The 21021-nt window shown below is 42.0% G+C and overlaps 1 pseudogene; it reads left to right on the forward strand.

Annotated features, from left to right (window-relative positions):
• The first annotated feature begins 307 nt into the window (after positions 1-307).
• LOC149250302 (E3 ubiquitin protein ligase DRIP2-like) overlaps positions 308-21021 on the forward strand; it is a 313805-nt pseudogene continuing 293091 nt past the window's right edge.

The following is a 21021-nucleotide window of genomic DNA, read 5'->3' on the forward strand; positions in this document are numbered from 1 at the left end:
TCTTTGAAGAAAAGATTGGGCTTCAACAGATTCTGGATCTTTATGTCACAGTGCTCATTGCTAAAGCTTATAAGATTCTTGATTTTAATACTTATCAACTTTCTAAGTTCAAATTTTCCTAATATATTTTTGTTTTTCCAGTTATATCCTGACAGAAGTAAAATTGCTGCAGATGATCCAATCTAGTCGATGCCAGCAGACAAGCCAGAAAGCTTGACTTCATAGGTACCAAAACACTGAAGGTTTTGCCTTACTATTACATGTGGTTTGGTTGTGATCAGTGCTGGTGGAGAAACAAGACAGCGGAATGACAATGACTAGTCATTATGTAAAAATAAAAAAACATCAATTGAAAGAGTGCTTATCTTGCTCTCTCTGCTCCAAGCTCCTGAGAGAAGCTACAACAATATCTGAGTGCCTTCATACGTGTAAGCGTGCTTTTTGTTCCGCCACTTGAACTGATATTCATTGCATTTTTTGTTCTAAACTTGTTGTTATTGTTATTGTGTTGTTTTAGAATTGTTTATTAAATAGAATATTTTCCAGAGGAACATGATCTTGTCTTTAGAAGCCTAGCTGACTAATCTGCCTGTTCTTTATAAGTGGAATTTTGATCTAAAAAATTCTACATTTTGAGCTGTAAAGTGTCTGTATAAGTTGTAGTTTTCCAGAAGTGTTTTATTCTCAGAAACTCATTTGTTTCAAACATTACAATTCTCAGACTGAAAAATTGAAATAACGAGTCAGAAAAAAGTTGTTTTAATACAGGTTTTATTTGTTAAATCCTTTTATTCAGCTGTAACAAATTAACAAAAAAAAATGCCCAAATAGTCTCAACTGTGCAACTTTCTTGAACATTGACTAGAAAAATGTGAGAGGTGGAAATAGTCTCTGTGAATTATGCAAAAAGGAAAAAGGTTACCCTGATAGAGTGCAGTCTTAGTCATGTGTGTGTTAGGGATTACAATGGATAAGCACAACAAAATCTCTGGTGGCATCTGTTGATTTTTGTAGCATCGGATGTGTTCTAGCCACGAAATTTTATGGAGAGGCTAGAATACATGTATTCTCCAAAATCCTGAAATCATTTCTGGAAATTCCACCTAGAGAAGACAATAATTAAAATAATTAACTTTTTTTAATGGTTCCTAAGTCTAAACTTAGGAAATCTGGTTAATTAAAGGATATTATTAAGTCATGGTGAGAATTTTCTAGAAGAAGACATGAATTGATCTCTAATTAATCTTAGTCATCAATTATGTTTTAATCTTGGCCGTTGATGCTCCAATAGAAAATTATAAGAAGAAGTTGATGGGTAGATAGAGAATACACTAGAGAAGATTGTGAAAATTCGGTGATCCTGAATCCTACTGCAGTAACCAAGAACATTTCTGATATTTGTTAAATTACTTAAACAAATTATTTGCAGTTTTCTACGGCAAACATCAAAATACATACACTGTGGTCTTCACAAATAAAACGCTGTGGAAAGTAAATACAAGGAAAATACTAGCACATATATAACCACAGTGACAATTATTTTTGGGAAACTGTTTCCCAAAAAACCCATTGTGGGAAAACCGGTGCAGCGGATGAGGGTTTCTTTTATTAATCTTCAACAATAATTTCTGTACAAGACAAAATAGAGGAAGAATCACTGAGAGAATTTTACTAGAGATTTTTTCACAATCCACAACCTTTTTTTACTCCGAAGGGGACCTCTTGCCTCCTTTGCTGGCCTTTCTGCGTCACCCTCTGCGCAGTGACAGCGTGGGCCCTCCGTATACCCTTCTGTGTCCCAGCTCCGTGTCTCTCCTCTGCGTTGCCTCCTCCATATTTGTCCTGCACTCTCTGACTATGCTAATGCCCTCTCTCTCCCACTTGCAACTCACTCTTTGATTCGATTTTCTCTTGCCAAACTTTAGCCAGTGAGAAAATCGATTTGCTTGAGCAACTGAGTATCTGCTTTGGTGTGTTCTCCATCTATCCATCGACTTCTTCTTATAATATTCTGTTGGAGCACCAACGACCAAGATTAAAACATAATCGATGGCTAAGGTTAACTGGAAATCGATCCATGTCTTCTTCTAAAAGATTCTCACCTGATTTAAAACCAGATTTCCTAAGTTTAGACTTAGGGAACCATTTTAAAAAGTTAATTATTTTAATTAAATCATCTCTAGGTGGAATTTTCCCAAACAATTTTTAGGTATTGGAGAATGCATGTGTCTTAGCCTCTCTACAAAATCTCAAGGCAAGAGCACATCCGATGCTACAGAAATCAACACTCCCTCTTAGCGAGGAATGTGCTCTAGTGCTGCAACCCACTGAAGCATCACTCTGTCTCTGCACCATCTCCTGCTGCGCTACTGATGTCTGGCTCCACTGCCCACCAACTACTGCGCAACTCTGATATGAGTTGCACCTGTGTTGTTGCTAATCCTGCTGAACTGCTGTCAACTACTTCGTCTGCACTGCAACTCCCTCTTAACTGCCACTGCTGAGAATCTATTGAAATGGATTCTCCACCATACCCATTTGTTCTCTAAAATGCATGAACTTAGCTCTCTTTAGAGCTTTTGTGAGTATGTCTTGCGAGAATTTTTGAATCTATACAAACAGAAATCTTACTGCAGTCATTGGTTTATCATCTCCTACTTGTTATTTCATTCAACAAGTTATTTAATTATAAACAATGATGAAACACATTACTGCAGACTACACTGACATACAGATCATAAACTGAAACAAATATGAGACAAACACACAAGGGACACCGTTATTTTTTGACAACACTTCCCCGGAAAAACCCAATGCGGGAAAATCGTTGCAGCAGATAGAGGGTTTGTATTATTAAGCAAGAAGAATCTGAGTACAGCAAGTTGCCTCTCACGCTGGCTAACCTTTCAAAGAAATCTCGGCATCAAGAAATATATACGAGGGTTTACCTCGTTCTCCAAGTCACCATTGATCCATTGAGTGGCCTGACTCCGGCAAACACTGGGAAATCCCAATGCAATCACTGCTTTGGCCAGCGTCTTGCCTCTAGGAGACCGAGTCACCCCTTCTACTGGATCGATTTGCTGGAGGAAGACTGTTGTTCAACCTTCCCGGCTCAGAACCTCACTTCTCCAGCAAAATCTCGAACTTTTGACAAATATCTTGCACTGCCAATGCAAGAGACCCTCTTGGCCTGCGTCAGCACTGCGTGAGCCCCTTCCTGGGCTGCGTAGGCCTCTGCGCTACCTCTCTGATGCTACTGCTGCCTCTTTGCCTGGTACTCTTTGGCTCAAAACTCCTTTCCGATCCAAATCTCTGCTTCTGCCCCTCTCATTGCAACTCAGATCACTAGTTCGATTTTCTCAGCAAACCACGCCCTAGAAAAATCGAACTGATTTGATCACTTGGTGTATCTCCAACTGACCCTCAAGCCTCCTCTTATACTTTTCCTGTTGATGAATCAATGACCAAGATTAAGTCCCTAATCAACGGCTAAGATTAAAACAGAGTTGATCCTCGTCTCTTAGAAGCTTCTCACCCATATTTTTATTAATACCCATTAATATTTTTATTTTCCTAAGTTTAGACTTAGGAACCCCATTAAAAATATTAATTATTTTAATAACTCACAATCCGGGTGGAATTTCTCCAAATGATTTTTGGGTTTTGGAGATCTCATGTGTTCTAGCCCCTCCACAAAATTTCGGAGCTAGAGCACATCTGATGCTACCCAAAATCAACACTCCCTCTTAGCGATGAATGTGCTCTAGCAATACTTCCCAATAGAAGTATCACACTGATCCACAACATCGGTCCTCTGTGCTGCTGATGCTTGGCCTGCTGCCCTTCATCAACTGCGTTGCTGTATCCTGTACTACTGCCCATGACACTGCTACATCTATACTGCAATTCCCTCTCAATACGCTGCATGATGCTGCCCATAGCACTGCCACTGCTAATTGTTGCACTGCAACTCAGTTGCTGAGAAGTAAGCAACTGAATAGCCACCCAAAGCTGACATATTGGTCAGTCTGGATACCTCGTGATGCTGAATCTACCTTTGCTGCTAATCTGTGCTGACCCTCTACTGCTACTGTGTTTTTGCAATTTGCTCTCTGTCTCTCGCATTGCTGCAACTTCCACTACGCTGCTTCAGACTCTGGCACTCTAGCTTTGCCACCGTTGCTCCATCATCCCTTGCACCAACTGACTCCCGTCATTTTGCTATTGTCATTAAGGGCTCCCGTAGCCATATGTGATCCAAGAGTTTGGGCACCTGAAGGATCCTGCCCCTTCCCTGTAGTCTTCCCGACTACAACTCGATGTCGCCCCACCTCTTCTCTAGAGGTGCATGAGCACTCATGGCACAATCCTCGTCATCGTCCTCCTTGTCAGATTTCATTGGAGTAACCTTCGAGTCAGACTTCTCTTCCTTGCCCTTCTTCCGAGGGCACTGAGTGGCGAAATGTCCCAGTTCCCCACACCTGAAGCATCTGACTTTGGTTATGTCTTTCTTTTTCCTCTTCTGCTGCCCTGGCTGTCCCGCTGATGCAAGAGCTGCATCCTCCTCTTCCTCCTTCTTGACTCTGACTCCTTTACTGCTACTTCTTGCCTTGGTTAACCGCCTGATCTCTTCTTGTCGAAGAGCTGCCCACATCTCCTCCCAACTGGGGAGAGAAGCCTTGCCCAAGATGCTCTGGACAAAGGTCTCCTAGTCTTCAGTGACTGCATTCAGGGCAGTCTTGACCATGAACTTAGGATCTGGTGTAGACCCCACGAAAGTCAGTTGGTCTCGAATCCCTTGCAACCTGAGAAGGAAGGGATTGATTTCTTCTCCCTTCTGCATCTGATATTGTCTTAGTTGGTTCTCAAGCAACATCTTTCGTTGAACGGAAGTTCCCTCATACAATGTGGTCAAGGCCTCCCACATTTCCCTTGTTGTTTCCTTTTCAACAATATGTGGGATCACATGATCCTTGACCCCGTCCAGGATCATGCACTTCGCCTTTGCTTTAGCCTCCTCGTATTTCTTGAGAGGATCAGCATTGACCGGTACAGTTACCACTTTCAAGCTATAATCCTTGATGCGGTTCTTGTCCAAGACTGCCAGGATTCTGGCTTTCCAGATGACAAAGTTGGATGCTCCATCCAATATGTCCTGATCCCTTAGTCCATTGAATGCCATCTCTACTCAAACAGGTATAAAACAGGTTTTCTTCTCCCTCTCTCGTCGCTGCCCCAGCAAGACTTGGATCTGGATTTCTTTGGCACTAGAAATCCTCTAAGGAACAAGTTCTTTCTAGACTCCCTCTGAGTCCTCATTTCCTTCACGTAAATCCTCCTTCCAAGTAATGTCGAATCACCCCTTCTCCAATCCTTGTTTGCTGCTACTCAGCAACCTGGACTTAGATTTCTTTTGGCAAGAAATTCGTTAAGGTAGTGACACCCTCTACCTCGGTTTCATCTCCATAGACACTATTCTGCAACAACAGTAACAATGTCCCACCAGCGCCACAGGTCTGATCTGCATTGCTCCCACTGCCCTAGCAATTGAAGAATCTGAGCTCCTCAGGCTCTGCGTAGTCACTGCGTGAGCTAGATCAGCTCCTCTTGGCCACTACGTCACTCCTTCCTGGCTCAGAAAGATGACGTGGCTCTGTGTGAGCCTGATCTGCCCCTCTTTGCTTCTGCGCTGGCCTAGATAGCTGACGCAGTTACTGCGTGGGCTCCTCCCAGCTACTGCGTCACCCTCACCTGGCTCAGAATGCTGACGCAGGCACTGCGTGAGCCTCTGCATCACCTCTTCTACACTGCATCACTCTCCCTCTGCGTCTCTGGCTCTGGAACAATGCTGTCACTCGGGATAGCTGCCTCTCTGCAACAGATTTGCTGGATCTCCCGGCTGATGGCTTCAGTATCCTATGCTCTGTAATGCTCTAAAACCATGTAAAAATTTCTGAATCTATACAAGCATAAATCCCACTGCAGTCACTGGTTTATCATCTCCTACTTGCTATTTCATTCAACAAGTTATTTAATTGTTTAGAAAATCTTCGGCAAAATCACATAATCAATCTTTTGTCGACGCGTTTCGAACCAACCAGTGTGGTTCATCGTCAACTTGTCCTGACGATGAACCACACTGGTTGGTTCGAAACGCGTCGACAAAAGATTGATTATGTGATTTTGCCGAAGATTTTCTAAACAATGTTATGGATCACAGAAGTCTAAACTCCTTAAGTTATTTAATTATAAACAATGATGAAAAACACTACTGCAGACTACACTGACATACAAATCATAAACTGAAACAAATATGAAACAAACACACAAGGGACAACGTTATTTTTGGACAACACGTCCCTAGAAAAACCCAATGCGGGAAAACCGGTGCAACAGTTTGTATTAATAAGCAAGAAAAATCTGAGTACAACAGGTTGCCTCTCACATTGGCTAACCTTTCAGAGAAATCTCGACAGTAAGAAATACATATGAGGGTTTACCTCTTTCTCTAAGTCACAACTGATCCACTGAGTGGCCTGACTCCGGCGAACACTACGAAATCCCAGCGCAATCACTGCTTGGGCCAGTGTCTTGCCTCTAGGAGACTGCGTCACCCCTTCTGCTGGATCGATTTGTTGGAGGAAGACTGTTGTTCAACCCTCCTGGCTCAGAACCTCGCTTCTCTAACAAAATCTCGAATTTCTGGCGAATATCCTGCACTGCCACTACAAGAGACCCTCTACAGAAGGCGTCAACATTGTGTGAGCCCCTCCCTGGGCTGCGTAGGCCCTTGCGCTGCCTCTCTGATGCTACGGCTACCTCTCTTCCTATTACTCTTTGGTGCGGAACTCCTTTCCGATCCAAATCTCTGCTTCTGCCCCTCTCACTGCAACTCAAATCACTAGTTTGATTTTCTCAGCAAACCACGCCCCAGAAAAATCGAACTGATTTGATCACTTGGTGTCTCTCCACCTGACCCTCAAGCCTCCTCTTATACTTTTCCTGTTGATGAATCAATTGCCGAGATTAAGTCCCTAATCAACGGCTAAGATTAAAACAGACTTGATTCTCATCTCCTAGAAGCTTCTCACCCATATTTTTATTAATATGCTACAAAAATTCTGAAGAGATTTAGAATGCAGGATTGCAGACCCATGGCAACACCCATGATTACCAACAGGAAAAATATAGATGCCTTAGGGGACAGGGGAGTCGACCCCACCTTGTACAAACAACTAATTGGGTCACTCATTTATCTGGTCAACACCAGGGCAGACATTTGCTTCGCTGTTAATACCCTTAGTCAGTTCATGGTGGAATCGAAAAGGGTACATTGGACAGTAGCTAGGCACATTCTCAGATATGTGTGGGGAATAGTCGGGCTTGGGTTGAAATATACTCGAGGAGATGACGTCAGATTGAGCGGATTCACAGATGCAGATTGGGCAGGTAGCTCAGTGGATAGGAAAAGTACCTCCGGGTACTGCTTCAGCGTTGGATCAGAAATGATCTCGTGATGCAGCAGGAAGCGGAAGTCAGTAGCACTGAGCTCAGCAGAAGCAGAATATCTGGCAGCTAGCACAACTACATGCGAAGCCATATGGCTTAGGAAATTGCCGGTGAGTTTGTTCAGGAAGAAAATGGGAGTGACCAGTGTTTACTGTGATAATTAGAGTTGCATAAAACTTTATGAGAATCTAGTATTCCATGATAGGTCGAAGCACATTGATATCATATGTCATTTCATTGAGGATTGTGTTCAACGTGGGGTAGTTCAACTAGAGTATGTCCCCACAGACGAACAGGTAGTAGACATACTCACAAAAGCTTTAGGGAGAGCTAAGTTCATCAAGTTCAGAGAATAAATGGGTATGGTGGAGAATCCGTTTCAACAGATTCTCAGCAGCAACAGTTGAGAGGGAGTTGCAATGCAGATGTCGTAGTTAATAGCAGTTCAACAGGGTTAGCAATAGCACAAATGCAACACATATCAGAGTTACGCAGTTGTTGGTGGGCAGCAACAACTAGACATCAGCAGCGTGACAGGAGATGATGCAGAGATAGAGTGATGCTTCAGTTGGTTGTAGCACTAGAACACATTCATCGCTAAGAGGGAGTGTTGATTTTTGTAGCATCAGATGTGTTCTAGCCACGAAATTTTGTGGAGAGGCTAGAATACATGTATTCTCCAAAACCCAGAAATCATTTTTGGAAATTCCACCTAGAGACGACTTAATTAAAATAATTAACCTTTTTTTAATGGTTCCTAAGTCTAAACTTAGGAAATCTGGTTAATTAAAGGGTATTAATTAAGTCATGGTGAGAATCTTCTAGAAGAAGACATGGATTGATTTCTAGTTAATCTTAGCCATCGATTATGTTTTAATCTTGGTCGTTGGTGCTCCAACAAAAGATTATAAGAAGTCGATGGGTAGATGGAGAATACACTAGAGCAGATACTCAGTTGCTCAAGTAGATCGATTTTCTCAATGGCTGAAGTTCGACAAGAGAAAATCGAATCAGAGAGTGAGTTGCAGGTGGGAGAGAGAGGGCATCAGCATAGTTTGAGAGTGCAGGACAAATTTGGAGGAGGCAGCGCAGAGGAGGGACGCAGATCATCAACGCAGAAGGGTTGACGTAGGGCCTACGCAGTCATTGTGTAGAGGGTGACGCAGAAAGGCAAGCGAAAGGGGCAGAAGGTCCTTTTCGGGGTCAGAGAAATGCTATGGAGTGTGAGAAATTCACTAGAAAATTTCTCTCAGTGACTCTTCCTCTATTTTGTCTTGTACAAAAATTATTGTTGAAGATTAATAAAAGAAACCCTCATCTGCTGCATCGGTTTTCCCACATTGGGTTTTTTCGGGGACAATTTTCCAAAAATAACTGTCACTATGGTTATATATGTGCTAGTATTTTCCTTGTATTTTCTTTCCGCATAATTTTATTTGTGAAGGCTGCAGTGTATGTATTTTGATATTTGTCGTAGAAAACTGCAAATAATTTAACAAATAGAAGAAATATTATCAATTACTGTAGTAGGATTCATGGTTTCCAAATTTTTATAGCATCTAGTTAGTTGTTTATGGAGGTAGGCAAAATAAATAATTGAAACAAACCTTACTATGAGAAGATGAAATGATCAGGGACAGACGTTCTTGAGAGAGCTAGTGGCATTTGTCATAAGTCTTAGATATTGTACTAGTTTTTCATTAACTACACTGTATTTGTTGAAGGGATCATTGGTTTCTACCGCAAGTACTGTTGGATAGGGCATTATGTAGAGATTGATGCCAGGTCACTAGAGATGTGATGAGTCCTTGTAATGTTCCTTCTTAGGATTTTCTTAAAATACCCACTGTAGTTTATCAAAGTTTATATGGTTTGATCGTTGTGGCTGTAATGTCCCTTCCTAAATTATTTTGGAACAAGATTAATCTCTACATTTTGGGGCCAATTTTGGAGGAGATGGGGCCCATTCAGTTTTATTAGGAGGCTTAGTCATTAGAAGTAAGTTATTTTGGGTTTGTTAAGTAACACGTGGGGGCCACCCACACTAGGAAAATATGCACTCCCTAGTTTGAATTGCATGAGAGGGGAAGTCGATGGTTAAGTGAGGGACTTATGAAGGAGGGAAAATATAGGGAAAGTGCTCCACGAAATCTATAAAAGGAAGGCAACACTCCTCATTTGAGCATCTTTGGCATATCAAATTTCGTCTTGGTTACTCAAGTTGCTTAGCTGGGTCGCCTGCTGTTTAGCAAGAGTTCTTCAAGCGAAGAACTCACCCTTTCTTTGGGGGACTTCGAGTGCCACCCTAGAGAGGATTCATCCACATTCTTTTGGAGGAGATTTTCAGTGTGGTTTCCAGCAGTTGTATTCAGCATCTCCAGGTGGTGCGTATTTCTGGAGGACGCAGTGGGAGAAGCTGAGTTGTGATTTTGACGTTTTTTAGAGGAGCTTTGGCCAGGAGAAATTCTGGAAGGGAGGCTCTAGTGTTTTGCTTCCATTTGGGTGAGTTTTTGGGTTGGAGGAGAGAGCTACTATTCAGTGGGGTTTTCGCACTTCCTAGGCCAGCGCAGAAGGAGGATATTGGGCACACGTGGGAGGTGGAGACTCAACTATTGAGGTTGATCCTTGTCAGGAGAGAGAAGGGAAACATTAGTGGAGGTGATTTCTGCTTTTCCAGAGTATTTGAAGGCGATTTCGTTGGTGTATTGGCAGGCAGTGTGCTTTAGCAGTCTTGGAGGGCGTAGGGCCTTTTGGAGGTCGATTTTGGGAGGTCAAAACTAGACCAAACCATTTTTGGGTTTTGGTCGAGGAGCTTAAGGTTAATTTTGCTGCGTTTTTTTATCACCGGAGGTGGGGTTTCTAGTAGTTCCTTTCCAACAGACAATGCATATTTTCTGGGCAGTGCAGAGCATCATTGGAGCAGTTGTTATCAACGTTTGGACTTATTGTTTTATCTGCTGGGCTTTGTCATGCTTGCCGTTGAGGCAAGCTCAGGTGCACTTCTTCCATACTATATTACTTGCTCCATTTGATTAATAAAATGGCTCAGCTGGTTCTTACTTCTGGAGTTTTTTATGAGTATTAACGTTTGAAATTTCTGGTGTTGTATTTGTTTTTGCTTTACATATCACTATTTATCCATGTTTGGAACATTACAGTGGCATTTGGTCAAACAATTCGTTATGACTGCCGGTGTAAATCTGATTTGTTTAGGCATTAAAATACTTCTCCGCAACACCTCTGATTTATTATATGCTCATTTTGAATTTGTATGGTTTGGGTCACTATAGCATTTTTAACAAATAGTTTGTGGACCAAGTGTTGTAGGTGCATTTTTCGTTGTTGCCTCATATAAATATCTATAGCATACAGGAAAAAACACTTGCGAAAGCACTTTAGATCATTAATTTAATATCAACATTAAACCCAACCACAAGCTTCATTACTATTCATTGAAATACATGCTTAGAATTCACACAGAGGTACTGTAGGTGCCAACCACCATTTTATAGTTCTGATATACAGTGGAAAAGCTAATACACAACAGAAATATTATATAAATGAGTAGTGTCTATGATGGTTTGAACTCACAGTTCATTGCAGCATGAACAAACAAGTTTGATGAACTATAGCCAGATATATGGCTACTCTTTCAACTTATATTGTTGATTTCTGGTAGCATCGGATGTGCTCTAAGTCTCAAGTTTTGCAGGGAGGCTTGGACATATGTATTCCAAAGAACCCAGAAAGTGTTTTGAGAAATTCCACCTAAAAATAGTTTTATTAAAATAATTAATTATTTTTAAAAAAGGGACTCTAAGTCTAGACTTAGGAGAATAAAATAATTAAAGGGTATTAATATAAACCATGGGTGTAACTTCTAGAAGAAGACGAGGATCAAGCATAAATGATCTTAGCCATTGATTAGCTTCTAATCTGGGCCGTTGAATGTCAACGAGGAGATTATTTAAGGAGGCTTGAGGGTCACTTGGGAAAACACACAGAAAGAGTTCAGAGAATCAATTTTCTAAAGTAGAGCAGCTGCCGGGAGATTTTCAATATTGAACTTTTGCAGTGAGGGGTAGGGATAGTTGGGTTGGAGTATCTTCTCCAGGACCTACGATTAGTAGCAGAGAGGCAGAGGGACACCAGGAGGAGGCAACGCAGACCCAGGAGGGGTTGACGTTGGGACAGAAGGGCCCATGCAGAGCTGACGCAGAGCTAGAAGGGCTCACGCAGAAGCAGCGCAATCTTCCAGTGCAGAAATCGAAATTTGCCGGGGAGCTGAGATTTCTGCGCCAGGAGGGCTGGAAACTGCTCCAGAGAGCAGACGTTTCCTAGTTGGGCTAAAGCAGAGCCTATTGAGGTTGATGTAGGGCCTACGCAGGGCCAGCGCAGGGATAGCCGGGAACAGTTTATTCAGCAGCCGAAACAGTCGGAATTGCCGGGTAGAATGAGGTAATCTCACTAAGCTTTTCTACCAATTTATTTTCTCTGTAACTGGATTGCCGGAAGGGCATCCAGAGTTGTATTCAGAAACTACTGCTTAATAATATAAAATCCTCAGAGCTGCTGCACCGATTTTCCCACATTGGGTTTTTCCCGGTACAATTGTCCAAAAAATACTGTCACTTGTGCATCTTTCTCTATTTGTTATGTTCTTGTTTTGGGAAAATTAATTAATTAAGTGAAGGCTGCAGTGTGTTAGCTTCGATATTTGTTGTAGGAAACAATAAATAATTTGTTTCAGTATTTAACAAATAGGAGAAGTTTAATCAGTTGCTGCAGTAGGTGATTCGGGTGGGATTCTCGAATTTTCACATGGTATCAAAGCTAGTGTAGGTGAAGCAAGAAGAATAGTACGAGAGAACTTAGCATTGAGCAGAAAAGGGAGATCGAAAAAGCTGTAGGAGGCAGCAGTTCGAAACCCCAAAGGGTTTGCGCAGTCCTAGCCGGAGGGTTGATTTTCGAGGCAGTCTCTCTTTGAGTGAGTCGACAGAGAGGAAGGACTCCCAGTTTGAAAGTTTGTCGGGGAGAGGGAGCAGCGTTGAAGCCTCAACGTGAGGAGAAGCTGGTGGGACACAGTCTTTTCTACGGGCCGTTTTGCTGGGCAGAAAGATGTCAAAAGAGGGAAGAAGCACGGTTGAGGGAATTTATTCCTCAGTAAGACTTCCTGCCAAGAAGTCCGTTTTCTTATTGGCTGAGCGGCAACAGTAAGAACCAGAGAGGAGATTTTCGACATTTGTGGTAGAGATGGCAACCAGTGGATTAAGGGATTATGATAGATTGGACGGAGCATCCAACTACATCATCTGGAAGGCAAGGATGTCATTCCTTTTAGATGAGCATGCCCTCAAGACATATGTTGACATCGTGGTGGCTATGCCAGCAGATGTAGATCCGTTGAAGAAGTACCAAGCTGAGATGGCGAAGGCGAAAATAATAATCCTCGACGGAGTGAAGGATCATGTGGTGTGTCACATCGCTAGTAGAGGGACTGCTAAGGAGATGTGGGACGCATTGTCTATGCTATATCAGTGATCTTCCGAGTAGCGGAAGATGTACCTAGAGCAGAAGCTGAGATCTGCTCAGTTGCAGAAGGGGGAGCATGTGGATCCATTCCTCATGTAGGAGACCCGTGATGAGTTATTTCCTGTGGGGTCTACACCTCAAGACTCAGAGTTGGTTATACTGGCCCTCAATTCTGTCTCAAATGAGTGGCAAATCTTTATTGAGAGTATCCTGGGTAGGGCGACTTTGCCGAATTGGGATGGAATATGGGCAGCGCTCAAAGAAGAGGAGTTGAGGAGAGACTTGGTCAAGTGCAATCTTGATGGAAGCAGCAGCAGTGGGTCAAAGCCCAAGGAGGAGGAGGATAATGCAGCCCTCGCATCGAAGGGGCAGCGAGAGCAGCGAAAACGTAAGAAGGACGTTTTGAAGATAAAGTGTTTCAAGTATGGTGAGATGGGTCACTACGCAATACAGTGTCCTCTCAGGAAGAAGGAAAAAGATGAGAAGCACGATCCGAAGGCTGCACCCGCAAAGATGGAGGAGGAGGAGTTCGCCATGACAGCCAAGATACCTCCAAGGGGGAGGTGGGCTGATTTGGAGCTGTAGTTCGAAAGAACTATAGATGCGTAGGATCCTTGAGGAGCCCACCTCTAGGATCATTTCGTTGCTGCGGGAGCCTAGATTAGAAGTAGCAGGATGGACTAGTGTCAAATGGTGCCGAGGAGTGTCAGAGAGATAGTTGCAGTGGCTAAGTGCGCGAGAGACTGAATAGCGTAGAGAAGAGATGGCAGTAGTGCAGATGGCACAGAGCAGAGATCAGCAGCAACGCAGTTGATTTAGAGGGTCGGCGCAGAGACTAGCAACAGTCAGGCTCCAACATTCACATGGTATCATACTGAACACAATTAATTCAGTAATTTGGGATGTTTTTCCGTTGCTGATGCAATAGCAACAACAATTTGCAGTGCAGAGGCAGTTGGCAGTGGCAGTGCCAACAGCAGCATGGATGCAAAATTTCAGAGGGAGTTGCAGTACAGATGCAGTGTTGACAGTGGCAGGGTCAACAACAGTACAGATGCAACATTTGCGCAGTGGTTGGTGGACAACATGTCATACATCAACAACGCAGAGGGAGATGTTACAGAACAGAGTGATGCTTCAACAGGATGCATTGCTAGAGCACATTCCTCGCTAAGAGGGAGTGTTTATTTCTGGTAGCATCAAATGTTCTCTAAGTCACAAATTTTGTAGGGAGGCTTGGGCACATGTATTCCAAAGAAACCAGAAAACATTTTCGGAAATTCCATACAGAAATGGTTTTATTAAAATAATTAATTATTTTTAAAGGGACCCTAAGTCTAAACTTAGGAAAATAAAATAATTAAAGGGTATTAATATAAATTGTGGGTGTAACTTCTAGAAGAAGACAATGATCAAGCATAAATGATCTTAGCCATTGATTAGCTTTTAATCTGGGCCGTTGAATGTCAACGAGGAGATTATTTAAGGAGGCTTGTGGGTCACTTTGGAAAACACATAGAGAGAGTTCAGAGAATCGATTTTCTGAAGTAGAGAAGCTACCGGAGATTTTCGATAGTGAACTTTTGCAGTGGGGGGCAGGGATAGTTGGGTTGGAGTATCTTCTCCATGACCCAGGATCAACAGCAGAGAGGTAGAGAGACACCAGGAGGAGGCAGCGCAGACATAGGAGGGTCTGATGCCGGGCCAGAAGGACCCACGTAGAGCTGACGCAGAGCCAGAAGGGCTCACGCAGAAGTAGCGCAACCTTCTAGTGCAGAAATCTGAAATCTGCCAGGAAGCTTAGATTTCTGAGCTGGGAGGGATGGAAACTACTCCAGAGGGTAGATGTTTCCTAGTTGGGTTGATGCAGAGCCTGTTGAGGATGACACATGGCCTACGTAGGGCTAACGCAGAGATCACTGGGGACAGTTGGTTTTGCTGTCGGAACAATCGGAATTTCCGAGTAGAGTGAGGTAATCTCACTAAGTTTTTCTGCCAGTTTATTTTCTCTGTAACTGGATTTACCGGAAGGGCATCCAGAGTTGTATTCAGAAACTACTGCTTAATAATATAAAACGCTAAGAGTTGTTGGAGCGGTTTTCCCACATTAGGTTTTTCTGGGGACAGCTGTCCAAAAAATATTGTCACTTGTGCATCTTTTTCTATTTGTTCTGTTCTTGTTTTGGGCAAATTAATTAATTAAGTGAAGGCTGCAGTGTGTTAGCTTCGATATTTGCTATAGGAAACAATGAATAATTTGTTTGTGTTTAACAGATAGGAGAAGTTTAATCAGTTGCTGCAGTAGGTGATTCGGGTGGGATTCTCGAATTTTCACATATATCAGCACTTATGTCCCATCTCTAGCAAGGCAATAACCACATCCCTTTAACTGTGTAAAGCTCTGTCCACCAAGAGTGACTCGACCAACAACAAAGGAGCAGTAAACTCATCCCACTCTCCTCTGGGACTACGTCCAAATCAACCAGCAAACTCCTTCAAGCTCGTCACCTTATGTGAATAAAATTATGAGAATTGTGCACTGAAAAATCCACACTCCATGGAAGAGATATCATGGCCACAACTGATAAAAATCGATCTGCTCACTAGCTATAAGTTTCGGTCTTCAGATTGAAAGAGAAGAATGGTAGATGACCTTCCCCAAATTTGACTTACTTGGCACCCAACTGAAGCATTTGGCCTTCTAAACCCTTCTTGTAAGTTTGTCCTGCTATTATGTACGATTTCGGCCTTAGGAGATTGAAGCTTTGTTTCAGAACTTTTTGGAGGGATTATCTCTGAATTGGCAGCCAACACTTGCGCTCGGTCTCCTGAGAATTGAAGTCTATAACTCGGTCCTTGGAATGGGAGAAATAGACTTGCAATTACAATATTATGGTGCCAACAATCTCCTAGAACAATTTTCACCAGATCTTCAAAATTGGATCTATAATCAAACCAATTGAGCACCAATGGACGATTAGAGGTAATCTTCCCCAAGAGCTAACTAGGGTGGCACTCGAAGTCCATCGAAATTAGCTATTGAGTTTCACTTGAAACTCGCTTGAGCTTCTTCACAATGTCAAATAGAAATGATAGAATAGAATGATTTGCCATTGAGTCCATCCATCATTTATAATTCTCCCTTGAGCCTCCTTTTAGCTTCTAGATTCTCCTCTTTCGCTATTATTTTATTGGTGGGGCCCAATTTCCACTAGGAGACTTTTTACCGCCATTTTGAATAAAATAATAATTAGTCTCCTTTATCAAAAAACTCCCTAGAGTGAAACCCTGTTGCAAAAATATTAAGCTACCTAGATGTTTTACATGGCTTCATAAACATACTAGAGTCATATTTACATAATGGCCCACCGGGCTGCAAAGTTTGGATTATAATTGAAGACCAAAAGCTGCAAGGTGATGATGAAGTTTGAAAAAATTTTGACTGCTCTGAAATGTGCTTTGCTTATGGGGTAGTTGACACTTAAGTGGTCAACAAGTCTTGTTGTGGCCATCTATGCGAAACTAAAATAAACTGGAGAATTATATGCTCGAAATCTCCTCCTTCTGATAGCCTACCTTGGCCTTTCTGCTACACTCACACTCTCTGCTGGAAATGTGTAGATCTGCTCTTGTACTTGCCTCCTGTGTCCTTTCCGGAACTCGCACTTGTTGGAAATACTGAGAGGGGGGTGAATCAATATTTCTTTTCAATTGTTATTATGTCTAGTTAGATTCTACACAATTAAAATAAGAGAAATGAATGATCTTATTATAGAGACAAGGAGGATAAAAATTCTTTTATCAAATGAAAGAGTACAATAAGATGTGAGGGTTCCAACCCTTCAAAATTTAGGCACCAACCTATTGCCAAGCACCAACTTGGACTTAATGAGGCTCCGACCTCTAGGGCTTCGACCCTATCTTCTCCAAGGCACCAACCTTGTGTTTATGGGCACCTACCCAAAGGACACCAATCCTTCCTTGCTGCTTTATTGAAGTTGTTAGTTCAAGGATGCTTCATTTCACCAATCTGCACCATACCGCATCATCTCCACTTCTTTATCAATACTGCACCAACTGCACTAGAGACAACCCTTGTTTGAATGTATAAGTCTTAATCCAGAATATTTTACATCCGAGTTTTGTATATAACCACCAGTCCGTATATAAAGAGCTGCCCAAAACGGAACTGTAGACACAATCCTCGTGTACAAGCACCACAGTCTGAGAGTATAGAAAAGGATCTGCAGTAAGGTATAGAGCCTTAGCTGAGACACAAATCCGGTTTTTTTATTGTAGATAGTCGAGAGACAATCCCGTAGTGGGCCCAAGAATCAATCCTGTAATGAGGTTGAGAAACAATCCGCAGTGAGGACAAGAACCAGTTTTGTAATGAGGCCGAGGAAAAATCTGTAGACAATCCTGCAGTGAATCCGAGGTGCAGTCTTGCAGTCACAGGTCAGAAAGCTATTGATAAATTTTAACCCAAATAAACGTAGCCTTTTCGAAGCTTCCTCGATGGTCTAGTTCACGAGATGTGAACTATTCTTTTGTTCTGTTCTTGTGGTTGTCTTCGCTGAGATAATCGATGAACCTAATGAGCACATGCCATGTATATATTTACGCATTTTCCAGTTTCAACAATCACGTCCGAATTGGTGGAGCCGACCGATGTTGAAAGGTCGCGTCTTTTTATAATACGTGAGAAAATTCGTTATGCAATGTCAAGTTCTTAATTTTATTTAAGCCATCAACGTTTCCCTTTTTTTGGTGTGGGGTCAAGGATTTTAAATATGGAACATTGTTTTAATATGAAGAGATAGATACCCCAACTGAGCTACATGGGATTTAAAAGGAGTCCACGTATATTTGATAGAAGCCGACTTCTTAGCGTGGAGCCATTATATACGATTTTCTTTATCATGACTTAATTCATGACTTAATTTGTGATATATCGACTTTGGCGAGGTGGGCCATAAGGTTAAATTATTTTATTATAAAGTTAAGACTTTAAAATCAAGGTTTTACTGAATTGAATTTTTTTTTATAGGATTTAGGGTTTAGTCTTGGTTTAGTTCTTTTAAATTGTTAGGATTAGGGTTTCATTATCATAAGGCATGCTTCAACTAAGGCTAGGGCATCATGTAAAGCTAGGGTTTCTTGCAAGTTAGGGTTTGGTTAGGGCTAGGGTTTCATCCTAGGGTTTGCATGAGGTTATGGAATCTTCATGGTTAGTTCAAGGACATCTAGGGCACTATGATCAAAGTGAATCTAGGGCAACATCATAGCTCACAAGAATTTTCCATCACGAACAATGCCATATTGACATCAATGACAACCTTGATTAACAATCTCCCCTTTTGTCATTGATGGCAATATTCTTGCCCTTCCACATTCTCTCCCTCTTTGACATCAATAGCAAACGGGGTACCCCAGTACTCCCCCCGTCAAGCTACTTCTTTTCTTCATCAATAGTAGTTCTTCAAAGGTATGTTACTCCCCCTGTCATGGTGCCCTACTCTTGTGAAGATGATTATTTAATGTGATGCAAGAGCAATAACCCCCATCTTTTGGCGAAGGTGTTCAAATGCTTCTCGTGGAAGAGGCTTTGTGAAGATATCTACAATTTGTTCTTTTGTATTGATGTACTCCAACTTGATGTTTTGTTCAGCGACCTGTTCACGGAGAAAGTGATATTTGATTGGAATATGTTTGGTCTTTGAGTGCATGATTGGATTCTTTGAGAGACTGATGGCACTAGTGTTGTCACAATAGATGGTGATTGGTTGTTTAGTTTCTATGTTGACATCCTTCAAAGCTTCCTTCATCCATAGTATCTGTGTACAACAATCTGCAACAACTATATATTCGACTTCAGTTGTGGAAAGAGATATAGATGATTGCTTTTTGCTGAGCCAAGATACTAGACAATCTCCCATGAAGAATGCATTTCTGTTGGTACTTTTTTGATCGTCCACGCTTCCAGCCCAATCAACATCGGTGTAAGCTGTCACTGTAAGAGTTGTGCTTTTGGGATACCAAAGACCAAAGTCAGGAGTTCCTTTCAAGTATCTAAGAATTCTTTTCACAACCAACAAATGGGATTGTTTAGGAGTTGATTGAAATCTTCCCACCATTCCTACTGCTTGCATAATGTCGGGTCTTGTAGCAGTTAAGTATAGGAGAGCTCCAATTATTGACCTATAAAGAGTTTCATCTATCGAGGGGGATTCATCATCTTTGCTCAATTTGCAGTCTGTGGTCATTGGTGTGTTCATAGGTGCACGGTCTTCCATCCCATATCTTTTAATCACGTATTTAAGATATTTTGCTTGAGATATGAACATGCCTGTTGTGGTTTGAGATATTTGTAGTCCAAGAAAGTAAGATAACTCACCAATCATTGACATTTCGAACTCTTTTGACATATTTTGAGCAAACTCATGGCTCATCTCATCATCATTGCTAGCAAAAATCAGATCATCAACATAGACAAGAGTGACTAGTAATTTATCCTCCTCCATCTTCATGTAGAGATTACTTCTTGCCACCCCCTTTTTGAAGCTTTTTTGTTGTAGATAGTGATCCAATCTTGCGTACCAAGCTCTATGAGGTTGTTTCAACCCATATAATGCCTTTTTAACTTACATACAAAATCTTTTCCTTCTGCTAGATCAAACCCTTCTGGTTGCTCCATGTAGACTTCTTCTTTGAGTTTCCCATTCAGAAATGTTGATTTTACGTCCATTTGACAGACTTTGAATCCTTTTGAACAAACAAATGCCAAGAACATCCTTATATCTTCCATACGAGCTACCGGTGCAAAGGTTTCTTCAAATTCGATTCCTTCAATTTGTGAATAACCTTTACAAACAAGCCTTGCCTAATTTCTGATGATTTGTCCATCTTCATTCATTTTGTTTTTGAACACACACTTGGTTCCAATTATATTTTTATTCTTTGGACGAGGTACCAGCTCACATGTTTCATTCTTCTCGATTTGAGACATTTCTTCTTCCATGGCTTCCACCCAATGAGGATCCTTACTTGCTTGAGTAAAAGTTTTTGGTTCTATTATAGATAAGAGAGCAACATCATCTTTCCTTGGTGTATTTGTCATCCTTCTTCGGGTTGTTGGAATTTCTAAGTCTAATTGTTAGAAACCCTTCATGTACTTTTCTGATTTATTTATGCCTACTTGTTCTGATTAATTAACAAGTTATTTACCATATAAATACTGAAAATAAATACAAGTACATGCTCAACACATTACAAATCATCAATTGAAGGAAACAAAACAAGCACACAAGTGACACCATTGTTTTTGGACCAATGTCCCCGAAAAAACCCAATGCGGGAAAACCGGTGCAACTATCTGAGGGTTTTATTATTATGCAGTTTCTGAATACAATTTGGGTGCCCAAAACCGGCTCACGCAACAGAGAATAATCTCGGCAATAGTACCTCTCTACTCGGAAGCAGATATTCCGGTTGAAACCCCGGATAAACACTCCGGCAGGTCCCAACTCCAATTTGCCCCACGAAAACCCGAGCGTCAGCCTCTAGGGACTGTGTCAACCCTTTTAGGCCCAGCGTCTTCCCAGCGTCACCCTAGCTCTCCCTGCGTCAGCCCTTAGAGCCTCTGCGTCACCCACGCTGGCTCTCTGAGGCACTGCGCAACTCCTGGCTGCCTCTGCGTGAGCCCTGGCTAGCTCTGCGTGAACCTCTGGCTAGCTCTGTGTCCCTCTCTCCCGGCTTCTGCGCTGATCCTCTTGGTACTATCTCTGCCTCTCTGCTTCTGTATTCACTGCCCCTCAACTGCAACTTTGATCACTCTTTCGACTTCCTCAGCAAACCCTGCCCCAAAAAATCGAAATCTTGATCAACTCGGTGTGTTCTCCAAGTGACCCTCAAGCCTCCTCTTATACTTTTCTCGTTGACAATTCAACGACCGAGATTAAGTCCCTAATCAACGGC

Source organism: Pinus tabuliformis, chromosome 7 (assembly GCF_031772625.1).
Source record: "Pinus tabuliformis cultivar Carrire ecotype Pingquan chromosome 7, CPIR1, whole genome shotgun sequence".
In the NCBI taxonomy this organism is placed as follows: domain Eukaryota; kingdom Viridiplantae; phylum Streptophyta; class Pinopsida; order Pinales; family Pinaceae; genus Pinus; species Pinus tabuliformis.